General features: G+C 40.5%; 1 protein-coding gene across 1 annotated transcript in view; it reads left to right on the forward strand.

Moving 5' to 3' along the window:
- Positions 1-18,103, forward strand: part of DNER (delta/notch like EGF repeat containing) — a 324,602-nt gene that overhangs the window by 135,784 nt on the left and 170,715 nt on the right. The gene's annotated exons all lie outside the window — the stretch shown is intronic.

Raw genomic sequence — 18,103 nt, forward strand, 5'->3', positions numbered from 1 at the left:
TGTCTCAGAAGCAGCTTGGTTTCCACTTGATGTTGGCCTGACTCAGGGCCCTGGGCTCGGCACCTGAGCAAACGATTTATCACTTCTGAACCTCTGACTCAGAATAACTTGGGGGGGGTCACAACTCTCTTTGGGGTCCCTCTTGCCCACACCACCTTCCCCCATGGGTCACTTCTGAGTTTTCACATTTTCTCTAACATGGTTAAATCTGTCATTTACCTCTCTCTAAACTACCACATGTCCAATTAGCTGTTTTTAGTTTCCTCTGCCCTGGAGGAAGATGACCTTCAGAAAGTATGATTCCTCCTGACCCTTCCCCTCACCCCCCCACGCCCTCCTCCGGCTCCCCTCAAGGGCTAAGCTTGGGCAGTTTCCAGAGTACTTTCCCCTGGTTTAGCATTCTGACTGTATTCTGCCCGTTTTCTTCATTCCGGGGTTGGGACTTGTAACTCTAGCCGCTTACCATGCTGATAACTTCCTGACTTTATTCAGACTTGTTCCGTCCTGCAGCCTCAACTCAAAGATACAAGCTCAAGTTCAGACTCTACTCATTCCAGTCCAGTGCACCCAAGTGGCCCTCTGCATCCTGCTGTTAATACCTTGTCCTGTTCAATCATATATTCTAACAGTCCTCACCTGGAGGATGAGGGAACTAGCGGGTAGAGGCAGCACGTGTCTCTCAGGGGTGTTGAAAGGGTTTAATGAAAATGGATGTGAAAATATAAATCACAAACATTAGGGATGCTTTTGGTTGTTTTCACAATTTTTTTTCTGAGGTACACTAAATATTTTGCTAAATTAAATGGAAGCATTAAGGTGTATTCTCCAAGATATGTGTTTGATGCAAATATAATGATGACAAACTGGGAAAATGAAATGCTCAGCTCTGTATAATTTATATTGTATTTTATATTTGATACTTCTCTGGTGATAAGGTCATTTCCCAATCTTCAGAAATCCAACAGGGGGTGGGGGGGCAGGGATTTTATTGGGCAGAGAGAAGGTAAAAAGAAATCAGCTTGGGGAATGGACATGCTCGTAAAAGAGGGGACGGTATTCAACTTTGGACCAGTTTTTGGCTATTAAGATGGATACAATACTAGATTATTAGTTAGAAATTGTGTGATGAAGTGTTGTCAACAGTCAAATCTAAATTTTACTCCCCAGTACAAGTAACTGTTATTTGCTTCCATATCTGTTGTAACAATTTATTTAAAAGGAAATAGTTTGTATATTTTGATCCATAGTTTCAATTTTATTTTATATTAATCTTTTAAGTTTTTCTTTTTAGTAGATTAGCCTGTTCTGTGACATGGAGCTAACATTTCAAGAAAATGTATGAGTTATCACTACTCTTTAAAATGTCATTAGTTTTACCAAAATATTTACATTTGAAATGTTACCGTACATTTTATACTACTTTGGGTTTTAACAAAACCATGATTTAGACTGATATTGGGAGTATATATATTGGGAGTATATCAGTATATCAGGGATGAAAATTAATAAGAAAGATTTTCCAGTGTTAATATTTATTTATTCTTTTGAGGTACAAGAAATTTTATGAACTCCAGCATAATTTATGTTCATTTTGCTAATAGAAAATTTCATGGAAAAACATGTCTTTGGTTTGAAATGTTCCTTAGAGGAATAATTTCCAAAAATAAATTTGATATGTTAATAACTAAATTAAGGAATTCTTTCTCAAAGCTTATACTTTGGGTTATGATGAGGAGACAATGATTTTGATCCTTTATTTCTCTAAACCATTATTTTCCACTTTGAAAATTTGTGATCTGATATCTTTTTAAGTTTCCTAACTAGAGCCTCCTGTTTTTTTTTTTTTTTTTTTTTTGCGGTATGCGGGCCTCTCACTGTTGTGGCCTCTCCCGTTGCGGAGCACAGGCTCCGGATGCACAGGCTCAGCGGCCATGGCTCACGGGCCCAGCTGCTCCGTGGCATGTGGGATCTTCCCGGACCGGGGCACGAACCCGTGTCCCCCGCATCGGCAGGCGGACTCCCAACCACTGCGCCACCAGGGAAGCCTCGAGCCTCCTGTTTTATGTGGCTTTGTAATGGAGCTCACCCTCTTTTAGTGTTATTCTTTTAAAAAATAGCAGTCTTGTTTCACAAGCTCCTTTCGAGAGAATGGCTCTCTTCCTCACAATGATAAATTGGCAACACCTACTCATGGCCAGCTACTTCTTTTTACAAAATCTTTTTATTGTAAAGAAACAAGATTTATCTTTTGCAATCATTGTGGAAGCCTTATGCTTACTACATTGACACGTGTTGAACTCTCTTTTTGAGAGTTTAATTTTTTTAAAGCAGCTTCTTATAATAATTACTTTTTTTTTTTTTTTTTTACAATACTGGGCTCTATAGACATGAATACATTTTTAGCTAAGAACCAAAAGACTGTTTTGAAGAACACAATGGCATTCATTCAACGGATGGACCAAGTGATGCCAGTGCAGGTGGGAGAAAACTTCCATGCTGAAGGGAGAGGAAAGTTCCAGAGTTGTGCTGCTGTGTTTAGTCACGGCTGCTCCTTCCTAGAAAGAAACTTGAGGCCCTTTCAGGAACTGTCTCCTCTCTTGCCCTCACTCTCCGTAGATTCCCTTACAGAACTAAGGTCCTAAGGAGTTTTAATATTTCTCTGCAACAGAGCAAAGGAATCCCTTTTGTGTCTTTGAGAGGCAAACTTGGTTGCCATTACCAGCTTTCCATAAATGTTTTAAAATTTTAAAATGTTATATACTTTTATTTAAATTTTTATTTGATTTTAAATAAAATAAAATTTCATTTTATCTACTTTTATTTAAACACTACTAGGATCCCATTCTTATTATAATAGTTATAAGCAATTCAAAAAATTTAAAAGTGCTATTTTAAAAATATAAATATCATTATTCCCAGTCAAACTCCATCTTTCTTTTCTGAGTAACCAATATTAATAATCTTGAGTTTTGTATTGCATACAAATATTTTCAAATACACAAATTTACATTATAGTAAAGCAACTATACTCCAATAAAATTTTTTTTAAAAAAGATACAGATGTTCTACATCTCTAACAATAGAGCAGTGAATGATTAAAAAGTTAAGCTGGGGCTTCCCTGGTGGCGCAGTGGTTGGGAGTCCGCCTGCCGATGCAGGGGACGCGGGTTCGTGCCCCGGTCTGGGAAGATCCCACATGCCGCGGAGCGGCTGGGCCCGTGAGCCGTGGCCGCTGAGCCTGTGCTCCGCAACGGGAGAGGCCACAGCAGTGAGAGGCCCGCGTACCAAAAAAAAAAAAAAAAAAGTTAAGCTGGAGTATACAATGGGATACCATGCAGCAATTTTAAAAGTCAGCATATTATGTTTGATGGAGAAAAAAAATCAAAGATACAGTTTCAAATTTAAAAAAATAAGTTGAAGAATATAACACTATGTCATATAAATGTTCCTTTTTAAAATTTATTGCTGACAGCCTCACATTAATGTCCTGCGCATTGCGGGTGATGAGAATGTATTTACCTTGGACTCCCCTTTGCTCTGGTGCATTTAATTTTTTCCAGTTTTCCTTCACTACCATGGCCTTATGAATATTTATCCTCTTTCACGGGAAGAAAGAGGTCATGTAACATTGTATACAACATGTGGCTCTTCCCTCTGGGCCTCAGTGTACCAGCCCCTTTCCTCCTGTGCTGTCACCCAACTTCAACTCTTCCACCCTCTTCTTAATTATCTCTTCTGTCTTCCCTAAATATGTCTCTTCCAATACTTCTTTGCTTTATGCAGTGTGTTGTGGGCAAAGAGCTAAATCGACCTTGGTTTAGCATCTTCTGCTCCACTGGAGGTGCCCAGGGTGCTCATGGGGATCCATTCACCCAGTGCTCTCGATTCCCAAGTAGGAGATTCATTGTTCCAGTTGCATTTTCATGAAATGCAGCTGAGGCTTCCCCTGTCTGAAGTGAGTCATTTTTTGCTTTTGTTTTACTTGTGGTTGCTTGGAGACACTGCCATGATGGACCATCTCAGGGGTGGGGTCCAAACCGGCCCTCTGGTGTGTTGCCTCTGTGTTGGAAAGCTGCTGGAGGTCTCCATTTCCTTAGGGTAAAAGCTGCATTGGACTCCTTCTCTAGGCTTTTATTTCTTCTCGTCCCTTGCCCTTAGGCATATTTCCCCTCAATTCTACACGGTGGACCTCTGCTCCAGCCACCTGCTACTTGTGCCATCCCCACCTGTACCTTCCCTGTCCTCCCATGCTCTCCATGCCTCAGACGGCCAAATCAATCTCCCAAGACCTCATTTATTTACTTTTTAATTTAATTTTTATTTTATATTGAGGTATAGTTGATTTACAATGTTGTGTTAGTTTCAGGTGTACAGCAAAGCAATTCAGTTATACTTACATATACATCCATTCTTTTTCAGGTTCTTTTCCCATATAGGTTATTACAGAATATTGAGTAGAGTTCCCTGTGCTATACAGTAGGTCCTTGTTGATTATTTATTTTATACATAGTAGTGTGTATATGTTAATCCCAAATTCCTAACTTATCCCTCCTCCCCACCGCCCCCAGCTTTCCCCTTCGGTAACCATAGATTTGTTTTTGAAGACTGTGAATCTGTTTCTGTTTTGTAAATAAGTTCATTTGTGTCATCTTTTTAGATTCCACATATAAATGACATCATATGATATTTTTCTTTCTCCGTCTGACTTACTTCACTTAGTATGATAATCTCTAGGTCCAACCATGTTGCTGCAAATGGCATTACTTCATTCTTTTTTATGACTGAGTAGTATTCCATTGTTGATATGTACCACATCTTCTTTACCCATTCCTCTGCTTCAAGACCTCATTTAAACTCTCCTCACTTGGAGTGGTATAGGATGAAAACAGCCAGCAAAAGATTCTGCTGTACAAGAATTCCCAAATCTCCTTAAATTCTTACAACTTCCTACAAACACACAGACGATCCGGGAATATCCTCCTAGTTAACTCTCCTTCTGATCAGAAAACCCAGCAGGGCACGTGTACTTTACTGATACTTCTTGTCGATCGCTTGCTCAGAGGAATGCTGCTGCCCGCTCCCCTACTTTTTACTTCTGTGGTCTGTGTTTGTTGCTACCTCAATCTGGTATTTTGTCTCTTTCCTCTTCCTTGAATTTATTTTCCTTTCCATCCAGCTCATCCTCTCTCCAGTCTTTTCTTTCTGGTAGTCGAGCCGCTTATATGTGTCTTTTTTTGCTTTCTTCATTCCCTTCTCCTGCTCATAAGCCACTACTTTTTCGATCACTTTTACCACACTTGTACCATTCTTTCTTACAGCTTTTAGTACATTTTTATGTCTAATTTATATTGTAAAAAGAAGTACATTGTATGTTAAATATAGACCAATGGTGTATCGTTTATGATCTACTAAAAAGCTGCTCTTGTAACTTTAGATCCACTTTAACTTCACAAAGGAATGAACAGTGGTGGCCTTGGAGCTGGGATCACATCTTCAAGATTATAGCTAGTAGATTAGCCACAGAGCTCTGGAAATCAGTGACTTCCAGGTCTTTGTAACTGCCATCTTAACTGGATTAGAAATGTTCCCAGTCTGCCCATGACCCTTTTGTGACACCTGCAGAGTGCTTTAAATTTCCTTGATTCTAAATATCCAGTTGAAAAAGATTCTTGTCTTGCAAAATTATTTGTAAAGCAGTGCATTCTGTTGATTTTCTTCTCTTGAGAAATAAGGAGAAATTACCCAGTACTTGAGCAAGTACAATGAGGGTTAAGACTTTGATTGAGGTAATAAGATGGCTCTGGTGCAATGGACTTTCACAGCCCCAGTGGTTTCAATCTTTAGGGACTTACCCGTTACATTCGTTTTCACTGGCATCATGGTGCTTCCTTGGAGACATAGTCTTTTGCAGTCTGTTCATAATGGCATGTTTAAAAAAATAGAATTTTCAATACACAACCAACAGATGCTGTCATTCTTAGGCAGAAGTTCCTCATTTGGGCTCAGTTGGCTCCTGGTTTTGCAATAGTTTTGGAGGTCAAAGGTCACTTCACGGATCCCATGAATCTCCTGAAAATGCACTGTAGACTTTTATGTGTTTGTGCATCTTTCTTTGGAGAAAGCCCAAACTTCGGTGGGTTCTCAGAGACATCTGTGTCTCTAAAAATTTTAGAACCAACTCTTTAAGCTGTGTGTGATCATCTGACAATGTGTACATTTTCAACATTCTCTGCTCTTTCAGTGACATTGCTTTTGACTGATTTACCTGCTTCCCAAGTCTCCAAATCAGGGAACTTAACCTAGTTTTACTTATTTACATTTTTAGGCAGCAGGGCTGTGGGAAATACTCAGTTCCTTATTATTTTAGAAAATCTGCATTGCATGCCTTGTTCTCAGGCACCGTGCTCACCTGGAAATGCCAAGGTGATTTAGGTGTGGTCCCTGAGTGCAGGGGCAACAAAGGTGGAGACAAGTGGCATGTCAAAGAGGAAGGAGCAGGTAACTTTGCTGGGGGTGGAGCAGGTGTGGGTGGGGCGGGGGCATGACAGGGCAGGCAAAGGATTCTTCTTGGCTGTACAAAGGGCAATGCATGACAATTTGATGGCCCAAGAGTGTGTGTCATTAAGAGAGTTTAATAATAGTGCTAAACATCGTCTAATGGCCATCACAACTGGAAATAGACTTTAAATTTCAACAGGCACATAACAGAACCTTAGAAAATCCCACCCACTCCTCCAGCTGCCTCTTATCTTAAAAATACCTTTAAAGTTAAGTGCGCAAGGTGTGAGTTTTATTTCCTGGGTTCTCTGTTTATCCTCAACAGGTAAAGGAAGTCTAGACTTTGATGTGATTTTTCAGGTAGTCTTTCAGAATCTTTTAATAAAGCTCTAGTTTCTTACTGTTGACCTCTCTCTGTCCCACCCCTTCTGGGTAAACTATTCCTGTGAACCTTGTCCTTTAAAATGTAAGTTTCAAAAGTAGTTTAGCTGGAGTTGGAGTGTCTCCTCCTGTAAACTTGATGAAAAGAGGGATTTGGGCAAAAGTGCTCCCGAAAGCCAGGGGACACCATGAGGACCTCCCTAGTTGGGGTAAGGGTGGTAGGCAGTATTCAAAGGGGAAAATGTTCCAATAGTAAAGTAGGGACAGGAGATTTTTTTTTTTTTTTTTTTTTTTTGTGGTGCGCGGGCCTCTGGCTGTTGTGGCCTCTCCCGTTGCGGAGCAACAGGCTCCGGACGCGCAGGCTCAGCGGCCATGGCTCACGGGCCCAGCCGCTCCGCGGCATGTGGGATCCTCCCGGACCGGGGCACAAACCCGCGTCCCCTGCATCGGCAGGCGGACTCCCAGCCCCTGCACCACCAGGGAAGCCCCAGGAGATTTCTTTCAACATCACAGTTTGGCTGGAGAGCTCCCTGAAGCCATGCATGATGACCAATATTAATTTTTTTGCCTGTGCCTATTTCTTAGCAATTTAGGCATCAGCTCTCTGGATGGGTCTTACTTTATCTCAGCCATTTTTTGATGAATTCTTGTGTTTCTTGCTCAGGAGTTAAAAGGAATCAGGAGGTAAATAGGCCAGACAGTGACCCTCCCCACCTGCTGTGCTTCTCTACCTCCAAGCTCCCTGTGGCCAGTCCCTGGCCATGAGGGCCATGTGGAGCCCCCAGGACCTGACTGCCTGTGGAAGACTCAGGGTGGTAGGAAAGGGGGTGGGAATAGGGCCAGGTGTAGACCAGGACATGTCAGAAGAAAGAATTCCCATGTGGAGTAAAAGCTGCTTATATAAGTTTTCCTCTTACTTGTTGGAAAAGGCCACTGGGAGATGCAGAGCCAGATTGATAATGCAACTCTTGCAACTGTGAAGACTTTATGGCCTGCCTAGCTCTCTTGCACGCACTCAAGTTATATTTTTCCTGGCTCTGATGTCCATTTTAATTTGTATTTCACTATTTAATGGTATTCATTTTCTGTAAGTCCCTCAGACCTTCTAGAATGAATTAGGATATAAGGAAATAAGGTATTAATTGGGGCACTTAAAACTTCTGAATACTCTTTACTAGACCTTGATGATATCTTCATTGAGTATGGTATTTTTTAGACCCATTAGTATAGGGATGGGTATTTGCATCATAGCTCTGAACCAGTAAAGCAGGGTTGATTCTCTGACATGTCTTAACCCATCTTTCTTGTACACAGGTTGTTGCCCAACTATTTTCTGAAATCACCCCTTTCATTCTCGCAGTGTCTGAACCTGCCTTCTCTAGACCTGCTTAGTTACATGACGCCTTCAGTCTCCAGGTCATTCTCCAACAAACCTGCAGTATTTTATGAACTCTTATTGGTGGAGGTGGATGGAGTATATATCTTACCATCCAAATCTGGGGCTCTGAGGTCCCTGGCCCCTTGGCTGTACATTGAGCTGGAATCTTCCTCTCTAAGCCCAGAAGTATTGAACCTCCTCCAGCTTTCAGCTGTGAAATCTAATTTCCTGCAGGCGTAAGGCCACACTGTCTCTAGTTCCCCTTCAGGGCTATCACCTTGTCCGGCTTCTCTGCCCATGGTAGGCCCTCGTCTCTGTGGTCTGGACCCTGTCTTCCTTAAACTGCAGCAGTTCTGCCTGGACCACATTGATGCCAGCCTGGAGTGGAGCTGTCTTTTCCCCCTTCTGAATCGTGAGGTTTGGCTTGCTGGTCACCCTTTCCAGATGTTCATCTAACCCCAATCCTGCAAGTTTCCCACTTATTTCTCTCTCTATGTAGCTGGCATCATTTTTTCCCAGTCCTGTCTCCTTTCCCTTCTTCCAGCTCCTTTATAAAATCCTCACTTTTCCAGCCACTTAAGTCTCACCAACCCCTTTGATAATCACGTTTGCAGCCAGCATCGTACAACTCAGCATCTGAATATTCCTTTCCTCTTTGATCTTTTTGTATGTTGATTTTATGTCTTTAATTAGACTGTAAACTTCTGGAGAGAAGGAACCATGTCATAGCTCCTCGTACTATGATGGTCACATGATCACCTGAGTGATTAAATTTTGTTCATATGTAACAGTTATTCTGCTCAGTAAATGCCATGTGAAGAAGAATTCCAGTTGCAAATGTTAACCTGAAGAATTCTTTGTAAGTTTTCACAACCCATCTCCGTGACGCATAAACTTTACCCCCGTTTATTACATTAAAAGTAGAGGATCAAATGAAGAAAAAAGGGAAAGAAAGAAACTTTTCATCATTCTTTTGGGAAAGCTACATTTTGCACTTTGTCCTTTAAGATATCTTGCTCTGGAGGCCAGGGGTAAAATAGTCAAAGGAAGTTTGGAAAGGATGCCAGCTATAGCATCATTAACATACAGCTTTTGCTTAATGCTTAAGATTAACAAAGAAAATGCAAATATTTCACCTTTTATTGCTCATCTTAAAGCCACAGTTGAATATGGTCTATTGAACTCCCTGAAACAGGGGGGAAAAAAAACTTGGGAATGTTCAAATAAAGGCAATAGTTGGAAGAGAACAGAAGCAGAAGTATAAGTCTGTCCTGAACAGCATAATTTAGATGAAATTGTTATAGCTCACATTTGTCTAGTTGGGAGTTTTCTGTTACATTTAAGTTTTACTTAAATTGGATCCACATTTCAATATTATTAGCAATCAATATTATTCTTTTTGATCTTTTTTTTTTTTTTGCGGTACGCGGGCCTCTCACTGTTGCGGCCTCTCCGTTGCGGAGCACAGGCTCCGGACGCGCAGGCCCAGCGGCCACGGCTCACGGGCCCAGCCGCTCTGCGGCACGCGGGATCCTCCCGGACCGGGGCACGAACCCGCGTCCCCTGCATCGGCAGGCGGACTCTGAACCACTGCGCCACCAGGGAGGCCCATGATCTTTTTATCATTGGTAATGAATATTAGGATTTTTAGTTGTTAGTTGGCTTTGAACTTCAGTGCTCTGCTATCTTCCTAAATATTGTCATGGTCAGCATCATTTATTTATCGGTACCTCTTGATTGTGGTGATAAACCAGGCATTGTTTTTTAAAAAATCTATTAGAAACACACATGGTCCTTAGAGTTGACAGTCCAATATTCACTGGGCCCTGTTGAGCATTGGTTGGTCAAGCTGTGGTGGAATTGGGGCAGGTGAGTGAAGATAAATGAGACATTTCTCCTGCCCTTCAAGACAGCCTCTGGAATCTGGCTTCGTAGAAAGGCAGATTGCTGGCCTACAGAAAATAGGTTGGTGGTTTTGCCAGAGGCAGTGGATGGGGTGTGGGGTGGGTGAAATGGATGAAGGGGGTCAAAAGGGACAAACCTGCAGTTAGAAGATAAGTAAGCCCTGGCGATGTAAAGCACGGCGTGGCAACTATAGTTAATAATACCGTATCGCATGTTTGAAAGTTGCTAAGAGGGTAGATCTTAAAATTTCTCATTATAAGAAAAAAGTGTGTAACTCTGTATGGTGATGGATATTAACTAGACTTATTGTGGTGATCATTCTGCAGTATATACAAATATCAAATCACTTCGTTGTACCCCTGAAACTGATACAATGTTATATGTCAATTATATTTCAATAAAAAATAGATAAATAAAAAAGGAGAGCAGAGAGGCTGCAGGTAATTCTTCTAAAATGTGGGCCTAATGCATTAAGTGGTTTTCAGAAGCAAACTCAAGGTATGTCTCTATAACCATAAACTCTCCCTCTCTCCCCCTTCCCATTCTGCCTTCCCATTCTTTTTCTCTCCTTCTCTCAGCCCTTTATTTAAAAATAAAGATAGTGCTTTTTACTTATAGATTAATTTGGAAACATTAAATAATAAATAAAATTATTTTTATATTTTTAAGAACTTCTTGTTAACTAGTACCTTTTTACTTAATCGATAACGTGAATTTTAACCCAAATCTTATCCACAGAATTTGATTAAAATATTAAAAAAATTTTTTCCCCCGCTTCTTTTAACTTAAAGACAAACCTTCTCAGGGCTTTGCCAGTTTACTGTTAAAAGTTTTTCTAAGTGTCTGTCAGTGCACATTTCAAATGAGAAAGTAAATTCTTTCATTGCCTTTTTTACAGTCCACTTTCTGCTTCTCCGTAAGATCTCTTCTGTTTCTTCTTTCCAAAGGGGAGGGGAGGGAGAGAGGGAGGGAACGTGAAGAAGAGAGGTGGGAGAAGAATGGGAGTGGGGGGAGAGAGAGAAAGAGAGAGATTGATTATCAAGGCTGAATATATAAACATAGGGAGTATGGTTTTTTCTCGCCAGAATGTAATTTTCCAATTTACTCTCCTTTGGAAAATAAAAGAAGGCTCTAGTGTCTATTTCTTATCATAAAAGTAATGCATACAAGAATAAGAAAAACTGAAATGTACTTTCTGTAATTCCCCATCCGCCACTGACAACCAGTGTTTGCATTTTGTGGTATTTCCTTCCAGATACTTTCTTTATATGACAGTGTGTGCATGTACATACATGCTTTTTTTCTGGAAACAGAGCACATTCATGAGCTGTCTGGTTACTTGCTTTTTTTCACTTAATGCAGCATTGGCATTCTTTTGTGTTAATCGATATAAACTTAGTATTCTTCTTAATGACCGTATAGAGTTCCACTGAATCAATGCACTATGATTTAATCAATATGCTATTGTTAGACCATTATCTCCTTCGTTTCCTCCTTTCTTTTGCGTCTTTAGACAGAATTTCAAACATCATGATAACCTCGTCTTTGTATCTTTTCTGGTGATCTATTTGGGTTACATTCACAGGTATGAAATTTACTGGATCAATGCACATTTTAATGACAAATTAAAATATATTATCAATTCGTCCTTCTTCCAGTTTTCCCTCAGGATAGCCAGTTTATCTTTGGAATTGTGCCTTGTCCCCCTTCCATCAATTTTGACCAGATGCTTTTAACTAGATCCAGCTGGAAATTTACATATACCTCTAAGTAGCATCCTTAACAGTCTGAAACATTTAGGGATCTCCTCGAGGAGAAAAGTGGTCATTATCAGTTTCCAGAAAAAGGACAGTACAAATCTCTTTAAGCGGAAGATATTCAAAGTGGTTTCATTACAATATTGCATTTACACCTCAAAGTATGGTAAGTGTAATGGTTTCATTATAGCATTGAGTTTGAACATCAGAGTGAAAGTAAAATGGGGACAGGAGGATGGGGAATGAACATGGGATTGCTGCTCTCACGGTCCCTACCACATCGTCAGGTTCTAGTGATGTTTCTCCCACTTAATGCTAAGCAAAAAACATCTACTAATATATTCCACAAGACTACAACCCCTGATTCCATTTCCACCTCCTTCTCTTAAATTATTTTGCTTTCCCACTTCAATATCCTGGAGATAGAAAGTTAAGTTCCTTTTATCATGGACTTCTTATGAGGTCAGAATTCTTCCATGAGAATGGGGCAGAGGGTTTTCCAGAAAAGACATACATTTGGAAAAACTACCAGGGATGCTTTAGAGATGATCATTTGATTTTGACACAAAATCATGGTAGTTGTAATTGTTTTTCACAAAGATCTTGGTTATCAAACTGAGAGTAGCAAGTAAATGGACTGAAATAGGGCATGTCAACTGGAGAAGGTTATCTGGTTGTTGGTGAGGAATATAAATAATTAGGATTGAATTTCAAAAAGACGCTCTTGCTTTCTCCTCTTTTCTCCTCTTTAGTGCTGTCTCTTGACATTTGGGTATCGAATGCCATGATATTTTTGGTATTCACACACATCCTTAACAAGTACAATGCTCTCTTGGCTGTCCTGTTTTAATGCTGTAATTGTGAGTTTGACCTACAAAAGTTATATTTGCTTGGTAGGCAAATGGAAAATCTCCTTAAATAAATACACTGACAAATACTGTTTGGCTACATCACTAATAACAGATGACAGCCTCTGGAACATGACCATGTGAAAAAACAGGATCTGTATCATCTGTGCATTTATCCACAGCCCTGTTTATCATCAACAACTATTTGTTGATTAATTACCATGTGTAGGACACAGTGTTCAGGACAGTGAATACAAAGACATAGAAGATCCCAACTCCTGACTTTGAGGGATTTTAGCCTCCAGGCAAGCAGGACATACTCCGTACTCATATGTAACCCAGATAAATTTTGTCATCCTGTGGCTCAGTCTTGTTCATAGAGTTACATTCGAATAAACAAAATCCAGTAGCCAAAAAATGAATTAAAAACACTTTAAATCTTCATTCATCTTTTTGAGGCAATATGAATAGGAGTGGGGAAAATGCATTTCTGTTGTGCAGCAAAAATCTTATCAATCTTATCTCCTCCTCACTGCTCTCTTAATAGTCTCTGTGTGTTTGACACTTGCTTTGTGAAATTCTCTCTCCCACTCTCAACGTCTGCTCCCCAGAATCTCAGCCTAACACCCAGCCTTTGAGGCTTTTCCTCCTTTCTCTTCCTGTTATCGCATCTCTTTATTTTGTGTATCAGTGTAGCTTCTCTGCTTGTTTGTTTTTACTTCTTCTCTCTGTCTTGCCCATTACCTAGGTTCTCACTACAAAGAACTTGCCTGGGAACTGACCCAAGAAGTAAGAGTCCTTCCCCATGAGAAATGGAAGTAAGAGAAAGATTGTAAATATCCATATAATAAGTCATTGCTTCTCCTGCTAGATATTAATGATTTTGAGATGATGTTCCACATAAAGTGACAAATGAGGAGATAAAGGAGTGTATATTAAATTTATCAGGTGAATTATACAGTCAGTGTAAGGGCTACATGAATGCAGAATGGCAGAGTCATCACTAAGGGGAAAGTTCAGCTTTAGACTTGAGGTATATCTTGAGCTTGGCCTTGAACTCCGGAGTCAGTTTGAGAGGGAAAGACATTCGAGATAAGAAAAGTGGTGTGAACAATGATGTGCAAGGGAGGATGCATGTGTTTCAAAATAACAGATCAATTTGGCTGGAGCAGCAGATTTCAATAAATAAAGCATGGAAAATTAGGAAACGGTTAGGATGCATAAGCTAGACAGTGAAGGAGGTTGCATACTGTGCTAAGGGGTTTGTATTTAGCTTGTAGGCAGTGGTGAACAAGTTTTACAGCAGGAGGAGTGCAGGTTGTGACAGTGGTGGTGGGATAATATGGTGAAAACTGTGGAGTAACTTTTGGTGGTGAAGATGAAGGGTCAAAATCAGCTGTCCTGGAGATTTAATCAGACAGACCTCCTGCAAGGGAATAACGGCCCTCGGAAACATTTGGTTTGGGCTTGTTTTAGATTTTGTGCATGTGATCTTATTTTATAGACTACATTGTTGAGGGACTTCCCTGGTGGTCCAGTGAGTAAGACTCCGTGTTCCCAATGCAGGGAGCCCGGGTTCAATGCCTGGTCGGGGAGCTAGATCCCGCATGAATGCCTCAACTAAGAAGCCTGCATGTCGCAACTAAGACCCAGTGCAGCCAAAGTAAATAAATAAATAAACAACTACATATTAAAAAAAAAAGGAATACATTGTTGAGCTTTGTAGATGCACAGACCCCTACGTCCACCCATCATACATATGTACACACAGAGGTGCACATAGGTACGTGTAAGACACACGTGGTTGCATGTGCATACACACGTATGCTCATTTGTGTATATACACATACACAGATGCACACTTGTACATAGATTCGCCCATACAGAGATGCAAAGATGTGTATATGCACATATGTGGTTTAAAGGACTTGATAGGTGGAAAACTATAAAAAGGTATACAGCTCGGAGCAGGTAGGAGGGAGCATGTGGGGACCCATAAGACTGAGCAATTCGTTTGGAAAGAAACAGAGTTTTTAGAATTGGAAATAACGCTAGTATTTACATGGAGACTATAGTACATAACATTCATGAATGCAAAACAATCAGCAAATTAATGAATTAATTTTGTATTAAGTTTTTATTTTAAGAAGCATTTCCTTGAGAATATGAAAGTGTGATTGGCTTCTGCATACAAGCCTGATTCCAAAAGCTTGAATTTCACACTGGGGGGCTGGGTGTCCTCCTGTGGTGGCAGGCAGCCCCTCAACCAGGGCGGGCCTACACTCAGCGTTAGAAATGGCAGCTCGAGAAGACGGAGGCCCACGTGATCTGTCCAATCATTCTTTCTTTGTTTCGGACGGGAACAGATGAACAAAGGTCCGTTTTGTTTTGTTTTGTATTGGACCTCTGCCTTACATACTGCGATTCCTGTTAGATTTTCCAGTAGTGAAGGCAGCCTGTCCAAACACAGTTAGATTGGGATTTTGAACAGTAAAGGTTCTAAGGGAGATGGAGAGAATTTTTAATTTGCTACATTGACTGCTACAGAAAGAATCGATGATCGGATAGTATTCCCAGGACTTTCGTAAAGACTGAAGCGTAAATAAAATCTGTTCTGGGACAGATTTAGGAAACCCTTTTCAGCCCACTGAGCTGACGGTAACATTGAACTAAAGAATTTAATTTCGGAAGAGAGTTGATTGGGAACTGGGACAATCTGTAATTCATTCTTTCTTGGTAAAGCTCCCGAAGCAGGATGATTGGTGGTATTGTTTGTAGTCTGGAGTAGGGCATGGTTTAGCCTGAGGCTTGCCTCCTAAATTGGTTTGGGGCTCTGTGTGCATGCAGCTACTGGCTGAGATTAAAGCCACTCAGCTCCTGTTCAGTGCTGTTATTGATCACTGCATCCACGGAGGCTGTGAGCTATAGAGCAGGAGATCAGGGAAGTTGGTCTCCGTCACTACCAGCTTTCTTTTCTTTGTTCCTCTTCACTCCTTTGTCCCTCTTTTATCCAGTATTAGCTGGCACCGCACTCAGCTTGCTTGTCCTCCTTTCCCCCCTTTCTTTCCTCCCCAGAATATTTATTGAGTACCTACTGAGTTAGCTACCTGCTTGGCACTGGCAATAGAGCAATGAACAAAACAAACAAAAATCTCGGCCCTCGTGAATTTTATGTGTTAATGGGGTGACAGGTAATAAGGAAATAATTCTACAAATAAATAGGAAATGCCAACTGTGATAGCACACGTGCTGTGAGAGTAGATAATAAAAATCTGACCTAACCTTGGGGCAGTGGGGATCGCTACCTTGAAGGAAAATGACTTGGCTGAGCTATTAATGAGGCAGTGAGAAAACTTTTCCAGGCAGAAAGCTGGAACTGCATGTGCGAAGGCCCTGTGGCTGGAGAGAATGCATAGCTTCAGAGGAACTGCAGTAAGGCCACAAAGCTGGAGCTCGGAGAGCAAGGGGGAGAGAGGGGGAGATGTGGTGGAGACGGAGGCTGGGTCAAATGTCCTCACATGCTGGGCTCTGGAGACGGCGTGAAGATCCTAGTGGCCGTGAGGAGCTGTTGAAGGGAAGGAGCTGATAGACACATTCGTCCCGTGTAAGGTCCCTACTGAAATACGTGCGTTTTAACTTGGCAGAAAAGAAGTCATTCTTAAGACAGCAGCTTCCATACCTGGCAGTCAGACATCTGGGGGAGTGGTAAACCCACAGGCATCTGTGGCCACATCCCCAGAGATTCTGCTTCACTGGGTCAGGGTGGAGCAGAAATAACAGTTTATTAAATAAACTCTGTGGGTAATTCTGATTCCAGGGGTTTGTGAGCCAGATAGGAGAGGGCCCTAGTCGTGGAGACCTTCTTGGAGCTCCTGAAAATGAAACAGGTAGGGAAGGCTGCCTCTGAGCATCTTGAGGACAGACCGTGTGACTCTTCTTGTGATGAAAATGCTAATAGGAGCTAGAAATAGCCCAGCCAAACAGGCTGAATTGGAGTCAACCTCTCCATACCTCCCAATTTTTTTTTCCCCCTCAAATCATGGCACACATTGGGGCATTATTGAAATACACTGGCTCATTCTATTTTTAGTGCAGTAAATACCCGCACAGAAACATATGTGCATAATTCAAGAAGCAAATGCATCTCAAATTAGAAATCTCACCAAACACTTGTAAATTCAGGTCACATCTTCCATATGACCTTGAAGTTACCAGGTAGTCTTGTCGGTGGCCACTTAAATGTGGGGTTTTGAATCAAAGCGGAGCAAAGAGATGTAATAGAACAAAGGTAATCACAAGATCGTGTTCACGGCAGCCAAGAAGGTAAACATGTCAATCAACAGCTTTTCACGTTAGCTCCTCTGAAGACCCGATCCCCTGGCTTCCTAATGTTGTAAAGTCATCTGCAGCCCCGATTAGCTGTGCATTTATAATCTCCCATTACCCTCACATCAGCACAGAGAAGTGATTAATTATTTTGGCATTCATGATAATGTCATTAATCAGGATTCATTCATTGGGTATTAATGACTGGACGTGATGGACGTTCATTGTATATGAATTCTACAGTAATTTAGCAATTGATTTACTAGTAGTTGATGAGTTGAAAGTGTACTAATGGAAGATTAAGTCATGTAATTCTAACCGATTATGAAAGGGTGATCAGATAGACATTGAAAAAGAGATTAAATAAATGAGGAATTTCAGTTGTATATTCTGTGTGAGCCAACAAAATTTCAAAGGAAAACACAAATTACTTTTCGTGTTCTACCAATGGGTATTCAGGAACTGGCATTAAAAAAATGTGTCCAATTAGGAAGTGGTTTTCATATGCAATGAGAATTTTTTTTTCTAAATGGAGATTACTTAATGCCCAAAATAGGCACATAGAGAGATTTGACAGGCTTAGCTGAAAATTTTGCTTCAAAAGAGGATTTTATAATTTGAATATTTTATAACATTATGTCATTGTATTGGCCAGTGTCTCTTGTGTTATTGCTGGTTATACTTTTTTTAAAAAAAATGTCTTTTAATCCTATAAATTGTAGCCATACCTCATTTATTCACCCATATATATGTGTGTATATATAAATATATATATATATATTACAACTTTAAGTAAAGCCTAGAGCTTAGCTTTTTAAAATAGAACCTAGGCATGAATTATTCAAAATGTGACAGATAACCTCAGTCACATTATTATGAAGGTACTTTTATTTGGACATTATCTTAAAATCCTAGGTATAATTTTTTAAAGTAGCAATAATAAAAATTTATTTCAAAGTTTCGACTCTCTAAATGACCTTCTTGCTTGCATCTTGGCTCTGCTGTTTCCT

Source organism: Phocoena sinus, chromosome 7 (genome assembly GCF_008692025.1).
Source record: "Phocoena sinus isolate mPhoSin1 chromosome 7, mPhoSin1.pri, whole genome shotgun sequence".
In the NCBI taxonomy this organism is placed as follows: domain Eukaryota; kingdom Metazoa; phylum Chordata; class Mammalia; order Artiodactyla; family Phocoenidae; genus Phocoena; species Phocoena sinus.